At 41.2% G+C, this 14,869-nt stretch overlaps 1 long non-coding RNA gene across 3 annotated transcripts; it reads right to left on the minus strand.

The window, feature by feature from the left end:
• Positions 1-9,088: 9,088 nt before the first annotated feature.
• On the minus strand, positions 9,089-11,365 carry LOC127135205 (uncharacterized). Of its 3 annotated transcripts, none has more exons than XR_007808464.1 (3): positions 11,229-11,340; positions 10,768-11,028; positions 9,089-10,665 (listed from the first exon to the last, which is right to left on the minus strand). It is a non-coding gene; the product is annotated as an uncharacterized LOC127135205 (long non-coding RNA). The 3 variants fall into 3 exon arrangements; XR_007808463.1 differs by having other exon boundaries at positions 10,768-11,123; positions 11,229-11,331; XR_007808462.1 differs by having other exon boundaries at positions 10,768-11,365.
• Between the last annotated feature and the right edge of the window lie 3,504 nt (positions 11,366-14,869).

Consider the following 14,869-nt stretch of genomic DNA (forward strand, 5'->3'; position numbering starts at 1 on the left):
CAGAGATTAGTTTTTTTCTTTTCTTTCTTTTTTTTTTGATTTGATTTTTTTGATTTTTTTTTTTCAATGCGTTTCTTTTGAAAAATAAATATGCTATGATGCACATGATGCCGACTGGACTGGCTGGTTGTGCAATCTCTGATACTAGGCCGAAGCTTTAGTCAAAATCAGAACATAAATCCCACTTAAGGTCAACCGAACACTGTCTGAACACAAAGTCACCATCAGAACCAAGTCACCAACAGAACCGAGTCACCAACAGTACCTGTAATAACGAATAACCCTTCCCCACTCACGGGTGTAGTCTAGGCCAGGGTAAAGCTTGAGAGAAACGCAGCATAAATAACCTTTCGCAAAATACTGTCATATACACACCCGAAGTATGTAACGACAACATCCCACCAGGGTCTGAACTGCTCGTGATATCAATGTTCCGCTAAGTGGCGCCATACCACCCGCTTCCCATGAATCACTCTATTCCTAGGTATCCTAGATTGCACTCATGGTCTGGGTATTGGACCTTTTACCTCAACTGACTCTTCCCCCCACACAGAGAGAAACAAACAACCAGCCAGGTGAACAGATGAATAAATGCAAACATTAATGCAAACATAAATGCAAACAATAGACAATGAATGCAAACAGTAAATAATGAATGCAATAAATAAACACAGCATAAAGCAACCAAAACCCTAACCTAAAGAGCGCTAGGAGAGACTCGCTCAGGGAAGATGGACCAGCATAGGTCAACTTCTCTATTATCCCCAGCAGAGTCGCCAGCTGTCGCATCGCGCGAAAAACCGGCGGGAAAAGAAAGAACAACAGAGCCGCCACCGTGCGTTATTTATCCCAAAAGAGGGAAAGGAAACGCTCAGAGTAAACCTGGGAAAGAACATGGTCTCGCGACCAAAGAGGATGGGTTCGGGAGTCGGTTATGCGAAGGGAAGGTATTAGCACCCCTACGCATCCGTAGTACTCTACGGGATCCACGCACAAAAGGAAGGAAAATGGTTGCTAAAACACTGCTCAAATACACACACACACTGGCTGAAAGAGACAAAAGAGACTGACTGAAACTGACTCGGCAGGATGTCGCATCCTGGGCCTACTTAGTCTATCAGGCATAGACATCAGAGTCGAAGTAGTTCGGACTGGGGAAACGAAACATGCTCGCTAGGATATCGTATCCTATGCATACGTATCTTCTCGGACGAGAGAAGAATCAGAGCATTCGTAGCTCGGCTGACACGCACGCAAACAAAACAAAACACAGGCAAACGTGGAGCCCGACTGCCAATCACTGGACTTATGTCAGCATCCGAACCTAAACACACGCAAAGAGGCAAACGTGGAGCCCGACTGCCAATCACTGGACTTACATCAGCATCCGAACCTATACAACACAACAGATAGATAGGGAGTCGGGGACTCAGCCTATAACTGTCAAACAAAAACAAACAGACAGACAGCAAATGCTAAGGAGTACGGGGACTCGAGCCTAGCAAAGGTCAAACAACACACACACAAAAGAAAGAGGGCGCCCGGAGAGATCAGCTCAATCTCCTGCCTACATACTTCATCTGGTGTGAAGATCAGGGCGATGTAGTTCCCCTACGCAGGGATAAAGGACTAGCCTAACCAGATAACAGAGGGAGACACAACTCTAGGGAGACTACGACTCGAGCCTAGATGTTGTCATGCAAAATCATCCCTAAGTTAAGGTTTCTAGCTAAATGGCACGCGGGCCGACCTATCCTAAGCATGGCTCACACAGGAAGCAAGCCACGCACACTTAACTTGCACAGGAAGCAAGTCTAAACTAATCCTAACTTGCACAGGAAGCAAGTCAAACTATCCTAACTTGCACAGGAAGCAAGTCAAACAATCCTATCTTGCACAGGAAGCAAGTCAAACAATCCTACAAGCACAGATAGCACACGCTATACACAAACAAGTGGCTCAAACAAGGGTTAGGTTTTAGTCAAGGGGTCATATCAACCTCAACAAACAAACCTCTGGAACTGGGTGAATGTTGCTCTTAACCTTGCCATTGAGGGGCTAAGGTGAAGCAGATGAAAGGATGAAGTGAGGATGGGACCTCACAGCTCTTATCCCTGGCTTGGGAGAGCTCAAGACAAGAATGTGTGGGTTCAGAAAGTGGGAACCCTTCTACACATTAAAACTGACTCAACTGTACAATTGCACAAGATCTTGGGTTTTTATCTGCAATGCATCAACACAGTGGTGTGAGCAAAACAGAAGACACACTGAATAGCAGGGGATAGGTTGCTTATCCCTTGGTTCTGCCAATTGCCTCTTCACTTAGGAGGTCTTTGACTCTGTACAAGGACAATTTAAACATACACAAACATTGCCTCTTAAGGAGGACTTCAGACAGTTGCCTGGCCAAGTAACAGGCCAGGTCTTCCAGACTACATGAAGAAAAGGAATTATACCTCAAGCAAGTTGCTAAATAGCAAAGCAAAGCAAGTTCAAAGAACTTAAGCAACTAATGGTACCTGAAATGGTCAAACAGATCAGTACACAGTTTACAAGTTAAAACAAAGGAAATAGGAATCAATAGTCAAATCAGATAATCAGAGGTGCAAGGCACAAGACTCAAATCATATGAGTCAAGCCACCTACAAAACCAAGAGGTTAGACAATGATATTAAAGCAAGTTCAATCAAAAGAAATTGATCTCATTGGTCATTTGATGGTCAACCTGAAAACACAAGCTCAAAGGTGAGTAACAGGACCACTAGGGCAAGCCTAGGGTCAAAAATGAATGAGAAAGTCCAAACAGCAGGGGGTAAGTATCCAAAATCATGTTCAAACAATTAGTAAACACAACCAATTGGGTTCACATCCATATCAATCACTATCATCATTTCATGAACAGATTAGGTCAAAACATGGCAAACAGAAGCTCATAGAAGTCAACAGCAAGACTTGACTCAAAACCAATCTAAACATTTTCCAAAAATCACCAAATAAATCATGACCAAACCTAACACATAGCATGGTAAGCATGTCAAATTTCATCCCATTTGGACAAGTGGAAGGCAGTCAATGAAAATCAGAAAGTCAAAGCAATTTTGAACATACTCAAAGAAGTCAACCAAACATGTATCAACTTAGAAAAATCATAAGTCAAGAATGGTGTATGATAAATGAATGGGACCAAAACCATGGTAAAGATGAGGATGTCTAGTTATCTCATGCAAAATTTCATGTCCATCTAATAAAGTATGAGAATTTCACAAATGAAGTGGGAACATGTGTCACACAAAGTCAACAATTGACTAGGCAGGGGATAAAATCTCAAACAATTAGGAAAATAGTTCAAATAAATCCAAGAAAATTCACAAGTCAACTAGACATACAAGAGTAGGCTCATGCAAAATTTCAATCCATTTAGAGGTCAAGAAGCATGGTAATGAAAATCATGAAGTTGGACATCAATGGTGTGACACAAATTGTCACACCCTAATTCAAAAAATCATATCTCACAAACTACAAATGATAAATTCACAAACTCTACACCAAAATCACCATGAATGTGTCTAGTTTAAGCACAAAAAATTTGGGAGCCATTGGATACATTCTCATCATTTCACAAATGTTTTGGCAAAATGTACAAGAATATGCATACATGAACAAAACCCTAGTACATTTAATTTTCCATATGAGCACAATTTGAATAAAAATGCTTATAAAAAACCAGATGAAGAATGGAGAATAGTGCAAAAAGTCCCATCCCAATTGGATCATCCCTTAATTATTTGTGAATTTTTGAAGATTGTGAATAAATTGGAACAAAAAGAAATGAAGCCAATGAGAAGTGATTATCTAATAATTATTATTAAAAATAATAAAAAAAACGAAAAAACACTTTGCTGAGCATGAGGCTTCAGCACTTCACTAGATGATTTATACATACTAGTCACTAGGACTCCCATGGGACCCACGGCCAAACGCATGCATGGCCTCCTGCGCATCCAATTACAATGCTATCCTTAATTACATGCAGTAACAGAAGTGCCCTCCACACAAAACAATAGCAGCCACGTAAATGGAACAAAACAAAGGATAGTGGGGCCCACGCTCATTCAACAAAATCAATGGCCAATAGTGCGCAAGCAGGGTACCTTGCTGGACCAATTGGAATGCTTTTTCCTCAAAACCCATGCACCACGTACGTACTAGCCCTAAGGTGAAACAGCATGGCAAATGAAAAGAAATTCCCAGGATCAAAACCAGTATTCACGCGTTCATCACTGTGACTCTCACAGAAAAAAATTTGCAACCGAAAATCAAAAACAAATATACCGTTGCGCGCCTCTTGCATCACACATTTATAATCCAACAATAATATTCATTGATTTATGCCAATAAGAGAGAAACAAAACAAAACACATTCATACATGACACTTTAAAGCAACATAACTTCCTTAATATGCGACCATTTTCGATGAGGTAAAGCTTAAAACAATCAGCAATGCAGGTCCTACCTAATGCACGACATGGTTTTGGAAAAGGTTGAGTTCGAAAACTCACCTATTTTTGAAGCAGAAAGAGGAACAGTGTTGTTTTGTCTTCTTAGCCCGAAACAGATGCACTATTGTCCTTCAAATGATGGTTGGTGAAGGTAGTTTGGTTCATGGATGCTTGCTTGTGCTTGAAGTCCAACCTGCCATGGCTATTCTCTCTAAAAACAGTGCTGGCAAATGAACTCCCAGTTGGGAAAACATGGTGAAAACAAGGTCACAAGGTTGCTTGGATGATGGAGCAATGATAAACAAGTCGTGCACTTTGAAGGTTTTTGGAAAGACTTGGCAAAAATGCAAACAAGATGGATTTTTGAGAGAGTGAAGTTCCTTTTTGCTAGATGTGTTTTATGCTGCTAGTTGGTTTTGACAGAAAAAATGTGTGGAAAAAAAAATTGTCAAGCAAGGCCAGCTTTTTTCTTTGTCTTTTGGACATCTTTCTGAACAATGATGGAAAATGAGTTTTTCTTGAAAATGAGTAAGGTCCTGCTTCTTGCTGTCAAAAATGTGGCTTTTTTGCTGCTATTGGGATTCAAAGAATGATGGAAAACCTGCTGCATTGCTGGACAGTACCAGGTAAGGCAAGGAGGGTGTGGTTGCTTTGTACTTTTTCTTCCAAAATTCAAGTAAGCAAGCATGGTTCCTTTTCTGAGATTTTGGGCTGCTAAGATGTGTTCAATTGACAGCAAATGATGCATAATGTTGCTGTCCTTTTGAGGTACAAGGCATGGTATGAAGTAGCATAGTTTAGCATGATGAAAAGTGTCCTTTTTTGCAAATTCCAAGCAACTAAGCAATGATTCACATGTGCTGCATAATTTGGCTTTGCAAACACACTTAAAATGATATTTATGAGCTGTTCCAATTGGCCAAATGTTGAAAAAATGCTTGAGTCAAAAAGTCAACTCTTGGTCAAACTTTGAATTTAAATGAAAAAGGTCCAAAAATGCCATTTTGATTGGTAAGGTTTTAGGTCATGAAATTTATATTTTTGGAAAGAGGATGAAAAATGTGGCTTGTAGGAAAAAACCCCACCAAAATTGGCCAAACGGTTTGGGAGATATGGCTCTTTGAAGTTCGAGATTTTCTGAAATCGATTCGATCATAACTTGCCAACCACACATGGGAATTGAGAGTTCTAGGACTTTTTGGAAATGGGAGAACAAGATCTTCAACTTTCATGTTGGGCAAAAATTCATTTGAGGCTTGTATCATGATGTAAGTTTGAGGATCAAAACTTTCCATTTATGGCAAGTTTCAGTTACAGGCCCAGTTTCCGTTTTGGGAAATTTCTGATCTGGCTTCAAATTCCTCCATGATGGTGTTTGGCATGATATATGATGACTATTTGGACATGAATGAACTCTCACAAACCAATTCCAATCATCCAATCACTGATTAAATGGACAGTTGACCAACAGTTGACTTTTAGGGTTTCTGACTGATTATGCATTGACTGATGGCTTCCAAGCCCTAATTCCTTGAGGACTTGACTTCAAGTGATGTCTCAAGTTTGTATGAACTCTTGATTATTGACCATGGTGCCCAAATTCCACAAGAATGACCACCAACCATTGCTTTGACTGACAGTTGACTTTTCTAGGGTTTTTGACTGTCTGTGTATGAACTGCTGACCTCTGAGCCTTCAACCCTTGACTTGAACACTTCAAATGGATCCCCAAGTCATGTGAACTTGTTGGACAAGCCCCAAGGCCTTGATTCAATGAGAAATTCCTTTGCTTGCTTGGTTGGCTGATCAGGAGATTAGTTTGACCTAATTCTTGATTGCTTGCTCTTGAGGCAACTGAGGGACAATGCAAATGCTATGCAATGGATCATGATATGCTATGACCTAATATGAAAATGTATGTATAATGATAGGTGCAAATTTGAGGTGCTACAACCGGCACTCATTCATCTCATCCTCAGCGGAATTTGTGGCTTCTACCTACAAACCGGTAGTTGTAAGTCCTATCTTTGTGGTTTTCTACCTACTAGCTGGTAGTTGTAAAATCCCACTTTCATCCCATTGGCAGAGTTAACCCTTTGTGCTCATCCTATCGATGACTGGTTACCTTTTTGTGGTTTTCTGCCTACTAACCGGTAGATGTAATCCCCTCTTTGCGGTTATCAGTACCCAATTTGCGCTATTGATATTCTTTTCCCCTCTGGATACTTGCCTTGATCAAGCAGTATTGTCCCCAGTGGGTCTTCCCCTTTCTTTTGGGTATTTGCTCCGAGTTAGTAACTTTATCCTCTTTTGATTGGTCATCTTTTGCATGCCTAGTCCTGGTACCCTGATGCCTTTCTTTTCGGTCGATTATTCATTTAACAACCTACAACCCGGTTATGGATAATCTTCCATGCGAGTGTATTATCTACATTTTGACGGCTACAGATAATATATCTCATGCACTCTTTGGTCAATCTTTCGATTGTTATCCCCATCTTGCATCTTTGGCATGCGTTCTGGCTCACGTATCACTGTTTTGTTATTTTCGCCGATGCTGATAGACATGAAGAATTTTCCGGTGTTCAGACCGAGGCGGTATCCAGACCGAAGTGGCATTCAGGCCAGTTCCCGGTATCCAGACCGAAGTGGCGTTCAGGCTAGAGTTCCCGGTATCCAGACCGAAGTGGCATTCAGGCCAGTTCCCGGTATCCAGACCGAAGTGGCATTCAGGCCAGTTTTCCCGGTATCCAGACCGAAGTGGCGTTCAGGCCAGTTTTTTCCGGTATCCAGACCGAAGTGGCATTCAGGCCAGTTCCCGGTATCCAGACCGAAGTGGCGTTCAGGCCAATTTCCGATTTTCAGATCGAAGAAGTTTCCGACGATCAGGTCGATGTACTTATGGCATTCAGGCCAATTTTCCGGCGTTCAGACCGAGGCGGTATTCAGACCGAAGTGGCATTCAGGCCAGTTTCCGATTTCCAGATCGAAGAAGTTCTCAACAGTCAGGACGAAGAACTTGTGGTGTTCAGACCAGTTTTCCCAGTATCCAGACCGAAGTGGCATTCAGGCCAGTTCCCGGTATCCAGACCGAAGTGGCATTCAGGCCAGTTTCCGATTTCCAGATCGAAGAAGTTCTCAACAGTCAGGACGAAGAACTTGTGGTGTTCAGACCAGAGTTCCCGGTATCCAGACCGAAGTGGCATTCAGGCCAGTTTTCCCGGTATCCAGACCGAAGTGGCATTCAAGCCAGTCTTTCCCGATTTTCAGATCGAAGAAGTTCCCGGTATCCAGACCGAAGTGGCATTCAAGCCAGCCTTTCCCGATTTTCAGATCGAAGAAGTTTCCGGTATCTAGACCAAAGTGGCATTCAGGCCAGTTTTTCCGATTTCCAGATCAAGGTGGTGTTCAGACCAGATTTCCGGTGATCAGACCAACATTGATACTCTCATATTCCGATGCTTAGTGTTCAGACTAATGTGCGGCGTTCAGGCCATGGGTATTCCTGTGTTGCCATTTATTTTGGTATCCAGGTCAACTTTCTGTTTCGGTACTCAGGCCGATTTTCACCGTACCAGCCAGATTCCTCTCTTGAGATTGCTCCTCTGCCGTTTCTGACGAGCATGGTTAATTATTTTGTGGGGATTCAGGATCAAAATCCAGGTCTTCTTAGTATTTAACCCTCTCCCACTATGATCATATGAAGAACGTCCTGCTTCATATTCTCTAGTTGAAGACGCTTAAATAGGGGCAACTGTCATACCCCGATTTTGCTCCTGAATTTTTTATGTTTGTTTGGCATGCTGGGCCTAACCTTGCTTTGGTTTTATATGAGGATTGGTTTTGATTCAAAGTCATGGTGTTGTGATTGTGGATACCTCTATGGTCTGGGTCATCTGAACAATCAAGTTTCTTGTGTTTCTAACCATTTGCCAGTCATGTTATTGGTTCATGGATACTATAACCTTATGGTCTTATTTCATGGTTTTGTTCATACACATTATCAGTCAAGTTATTTTCTTCTCAAGAGTCGAACATTCAAGCCAATTGTGAAAACAACCTCCCAATCATTTTTTTCAAACCATTCCAACCCATTTCATCCATTTTAAACCATCACATTTGATTTTACACAAGAAAATACAAAAAAAAATTGACACTTTTGGACCAACTGTTGACTTTGGTCAATAGTTGACTTTTTGGTCAACTATGACCAAAGTCAACCCAATTCCGAAAACCCTAAAATAAACCCATGTCCATATCCAAATTACACCAAAGGTACTGTTACATGTGGTAAAACAACACTTCCACAACTAGATCTACCAGTGCAACTTCTCAATCTCAATCTTCATTTCCCAACAACACAAGGGCACGCAAAAATTCATCACAAGATGCAGTTACTATTCCAGCCACAAACAACACTCAAATTGTAAAAAATAGAACCATCTAGGGTCACAAATCAAACCACAAATGCTACTGTTCAAGGAGTTGCTCCAGTTACTCCTCACCAGAATTTGAGTTCTAATTCTTCGTTGAAAGGTGTTGATTTGAACAATTACACAGCTTCACTTGCTAAGAAAAAGAACAGTGAGAAAAAAAAACAATTCAATTGTATTCGAAATGGAAGACCGGATAAAGATTATCAGCAATACAAAATTCTGTCCCTGCTACAACATTTCTAATGGCAATAATATTAAGAATAGAGCAAGTGAGACTGAATGGAAAAATGGATTGGCCAAAGTGGCAGGAACAATATTCTGTGTAATTGGTGCAACTGTGATTACATTATACAAGGATCCAATTTTGTAGAAAAGGACATGCTGGACAACATAGTTGCCGTACTGATCCTGGGTTAACATGCTAACTGCTCCTAAAATCTCATTCATGACTTTTTGCCGTGTGCTAGGATCTTCACAGTGCTCCAGGACTCTCTGTATCACCCGGCAACCATATGGATGGGTTGATAATGTCACAACTTGATCAAAAAAAAAAGTCGAGACAATAAGGTCGATTGCATCTTCAGATCAACAACATCTATGGCATTCTGGATGACTTGACAACCAATGCACTTACAGCACCATCTTTGTAACAATCATAAGCCCAATCTGTCAGTATAGCTTTCTCTTCATCTTCATCATCCATTTCTTGAACACATCTTCTACATGAAATTATCTCAAGTAACACTACACCATAACTATACACATCCACTTGAGCTGTGATTAGGCATGTTCTTAAACCATTCAAGTGCGACATACCCTTTTGTTCCCCTAATGCCAGTGTTGATTTTGCTTTGATTCATGTTCATCAACTTGGTTAGTCCAAAGTCAGAAATTCTCGCATTGAAGTAATCATCAAGAAGTATGTTCTGAGGCTTTATGTCACAATGGATGATCCTAGTAATGCACTCTTCATCATTGAAAAGTAAGCTTGCCAAAGTGCCATTGCTCATGTACTCATAAACAAGCAATCTTCCAGATCCACCCTCACAAAATCCAAGTAAACGAACCAAGTTCTTGTGATGAGTGAGACCAATGACATTCAGTTCATTCCTGAATTCTCGATGGGCTTGATCCAACAAAAATTGTTCAACTTTTTCACAGCCACACGAGTTTCGGAACATGTGTTGTTGTTGACGACTCCTTCATAAACAATACCAAAAGCTCCCTTTCCTAGCTCTTTGTCAAATCCATTAGTAGCTTCTTCAAGCTCTTCGAAAGTGAAGCAACGTAAATTGGTTTCAACATAAGTGTCACTTTTGATGACACTTTTAAGCTTCTTCTTGTACTGAAAAATAGAGGCGCTGGCACATATTGTTACAATCAATACAGCATTGAGAATAGCATAACCACCAAAAAGCACAGAAATAATCAAAACCAAAGTTTCCTTATTATTCTTGTTCCCATTGATTGGATTTGGAAAAAAAAACAAAGGAGATATTATCTTTTCTCACTTTCAAGAAGGCCTTGGCACCTTCAAGTGTGGTATCAACTCTCCCATTTGAGAGTGGTAACTTCTTCTTCCAGCAACTATTACCCAACCTGAAAATAGCCACATAACACAAGCAATCTTCCATACAAGCTTTCATACATAGTTCTTCAGTAAAAGGCTTTAGAAGTGCAGCATCGGATAGAAGCCAGTCGTATTTCAGTCGATGAAGTGGAACCAAACCTGCAACAAACAACAAAGTTAGCAGCAGGCACAATGTTCACAAGCTGACCTCAATTGGAAACCAATAGCATGGAAGTTCATTAATTTTCCAATTAAATTAACCTTCAGTTCCAATCTTGACAGTATGTTAGCAGTAGCTTATCATCCTTCTTCTGCAACTCAATCATCTGCTGCAAACTTTTGTATCAAGTGGTTCAAGGCTCTAGTGTTGAAATGCTTATTTAATCAGCCTCAGAAGTCTATCCCTACCAATTCACAAGACTCCTCCAAGGGCAAATTCCAGTCATAGCGATGCAAATATATCCCCACCCAAGGTTACTCAGGTTCCACCTAGCAATGCAGAGATTACATCTACTTGTTACACTGTAATTTCAACCAAAAAAGTTATGGTTAGCCCTGCAAAACAGATGGTTTATATAGAGAGCAGTCGTTGCATTTCCCCTGTTACAAGAAATTCACTGCAGTAAAAAGGATAACCATTCAGCAAGGCAGTTAAATTCCAGAAAATATCCCAAATTGGTATTGAGACAAATTTAGGACGAAAAGGGCGTATGTAAAATTACCGTTTCCGGGTTGTAGCATCGAACAGGGCGATCCAATCCTGAGCGCAAAAAAGCACTTCCAGAAAGTTCCTCTTTTGGAGCTCGGTATACCAAACAGAAAACCCTAATTTGCAAACATAAATAGAAAAGGGTGAATCAGTAGAGAGGGGAGAATCGGAGGCGGAATTAAAAACTTCAGAGCAAACAAAAAAACCTAATCCTAAAATAAGAGAAAAGCCATAATCAAAGAAAGAGATTGAGGAGATAAGCTAGAATCTGTACCTCACTTCAGGGAGCACGTAAAGGATTCATCGGAGTACCGTTGGAGGATTCGCACGAGTCGAAGTGGGATAGCCGAAACAGAAACGTTCTAGAGGGAGAAATCCAAAATCGCTTTTTGCATCGCCGTCGACTCCGTCGCAACTGGTTAGTGTTGGCATTCGATTTTTGTTTAACTCTATTTGCCTGTTCATAGCCATGACTTTTTTGAGAGAAAAAACAGAAAGTTTCTACACTTGGATGAGGATCTCGTTCTGATTTCTCTTACCGGAGAAGAACCGAGTTTTAAGTTTCAGTATTTGATTTTCCCAAGTTTTCCATTGATTTGAGCCTTTAAGATTTTCCTTTGGATTTTGATATATGTGTTGTGTTTCCCTTTATCCATTGGCTTTTGGTTTTTTTCCTTTGAATCCCACCGTTTTCCCATTTAAGCACCGCCCACCAGCCATTAATGAGAATTTTATTCTCCTCTGCTCACCATCAAAAATTCACGTTGTTGGGGTGTTGCTCCATATCTCTAGTGCCACCTCACTGGGGCCAAACCGGAGCGGATTCCTGCAACCCGAATGTCGCATTACGCGAAAAAACCGGCGGGAAAATAAGGACAACAGAGCCGCCACCGTGCGTTATTTATCCCAAAAGAGGGAAAGGAAACGCTCAGAGTAAACCTGGAAAAGACGTGGTCTCGCGACCAAAGAGAATGGGATCGGGAGTCGGTTATGCGAAGGGAAGGTATTAGCACCCCTACGCATCCGTCGTACTCGACGGGATCCACGCACAATAGGGAAGGAAAATGGTTGCTAAAACACTGCTCAAATAAACATCTATACAGGCTGAAGGAGACACAAGAAAACAAACAAGACTGACTCGGCAGGATATCGCGTCCTGGGCCTACTTAGTCTATCAAGCATAGACATCAGAGTCAAAGTAGTTCGACCTGGGGAAACGACACATGCTCGCTAGGATGTCGCATCCTATGCATACGTATCTCCTTTGGACGAAGGAGAATCAGAGCATTCGTAGCTCGGCTAACACGCACACAAACAAACAGAGCAAAGGCAAACGTGGAGCCTGAATGCCAATCACTGGAATTATGTCGGCATCCGAACCGAAACACACTCAAAGGGCAAACATGGAGCCCGACAACCAATTGATGGAATTATGTCAGCATCCGAACCAAAACACACACAAGGAGGCAAACGTGGAGCCTGAATGCCAATCACTGGGCTTACATCAGCATCCGAACCAAAACACACGCACACTGGAACCCGAATGCCACTCGATGGACTTACATCAGCTTCCAAGCACACAACAAGACACAGGATCTCGATTGCAACCAAGGCAAGAGAAAGGGAAGGTCTCAATCGCAACGAGGGCGAGAGAAAAGAACTAGTGTTAGTCGTTAGTCAAACTCGACAAGACATCGCATCTCGTGCCTACGTATCTCATCTGGACATGAGAATCAGAGTTGCCGTAGTTCGGCTAAACCATTCCTGTTGGTTTGTGTTTTTTAAGTGGACAACGTCACTGCGCAATCTACCGGATGCTCGACCTTTGGAGACTTACTCACCTGTAGTAGAAGGAGTGGACGTATCCTTAAGAGGGGATAATGTTTGTTTGTGTTTTAAGAAAGCTCAAGCAAGAAAGGAAGTCCTATACGAAGGAACCGTGCTACCTTAATTGACATGCAAACGAGACTACGCGGAGTCTAGCAAACCTAGGGGATACAATCACACCACACAAACATATACAGCATGAAATAAACACACCAACAAGGGGCTCAAACATCAGGGTTAGGCTTTAGTCGAGGGGTCATATCAACCTCAACAAACAAGCCTCTGTATCGGGGTCAGGTTAGCTCTTAACCTTGCCATTGAGGGGCTAAGGTGAAGCTAGATGAAAGGTGATGAGGGGTGTGCCTCATTGCTTCTATCTCAAGTCAGAGAGAGCATCAGACAAGGGAGCGTGGGTCCAGAATGGGGGGACCCTTCTACGCTCAGGACATAGACTCGACTGTACAATGTACAAGATCTTGGGCTTGGATCTCAATGCTACAACCATGTAATGGGAGCAAAGAGAAGACTCACAGAATAGTGGGGGATAGATTGCTTATCCCTAACTTCCACCAATTGCCTCAAATGAGGACTTTTCCTGCTTGGGACAAATATAAACATACATAAGCATTGCCTCTTAAGGAGGACTTCAGACAGTTTTGCCCGGCTCGGTAACAGCCGGGTCTCCAGACTACATGAAGAAGAAGGTTCTATACCTCAATGCCAATTGCTTATAAGCAAAGCAATGCAAAGCAAGTTCTTAAGAGAACTGAGCAACTAAGGGTACCTGTACAAAAGTCAAACAGAATCAGTATCTACTTCCACAAACAGACAACAATATAATGATCAACAGTGTACAATCATAATCAAACAATGGTGTGCGTAGCACTCGTCCCTGTGGACCAACAGCCTACAAAACAAATACATTAGTTTATAGGCCAAGCAACACAATCCCAAATGCGAAACAAATGCCTTAATCCTTAACTTCTTAACCTGAAAAGGCACAATCAACTTCAAATGTAAGTAACATGACCACTAGGACTAGCCTAGGGTCAAAAAGATGGAAAAATGTTAAAACAGCAACCAATTCATGATCAAAGTCAAGCTATTTCAACAACAAAGGGATCCCAATTGGTCCCATATCCAAACTATGCACACATTTTAATTTATGCAACATATAAGGCAAAAGGTGCAAATATGAGTCACATACAAGCAACCAGCAAGATCACATCCAAATAAATGCCAAAAAGGATCCAAAAAATCCACAAAAATTACATTCTAACCAGAAGACATTCAACAAGCCACATGTCAATTTTCAAGCAATTTGGATAAAAGGAACAGTGGGAATTAATTAGACATGACAAGGCATGCAAAAACTACATCAAATGAGGCCTACAATTATACACCAACTTCAATTAGATGGTAAACAGCAATGGTACATTAGAAATTAGTAGGACCAAAGCCAAATGCTACATTAATGTATTAGGAACTATCCTATCAATTTTCATGTCCATTGGATTAATTATGAGAATATGGCAACATATATACAAAAGGTTACACAAATGAAGCTCTAACATGCTAGGCAGCAAGGAAAAATACTAATCAAATCGAAAATGGATTGTAAAAATCCACAAAAAATCAAATTGAATCTTAACATGTTAAATAAGCTTCATGCAAAAAATCAGGGCCATTGGCCAGAGGGAAGCATGGTAATCAATTAGAAGAATTCAGCATATCCAACTATGTCACATTATTTCATACTCAAACTCAATAATTCATAGATAATAAACCATAGGCCTAAAAATTACCAAACCTATGTCAAAAAATCCA

The sequence above is a fragment of the Lathyrus oleraceus genome, chromosome 4, assembly GCF_024323335.1.
Source record: "Lathyrus oleraceus cultivar Zhongwan6 chromosome 4, CAAS_Psat_ZW6_1.0, whole genome shotgun sequence".
In the NCBI taxonomy this organism is placed as follows: Eukaryota; Viridiplantae; Streptophyta; class Magnoliopsida; order Fabales; family Fabaceae; genus Lathyrus; species Lathyrus oleraceus.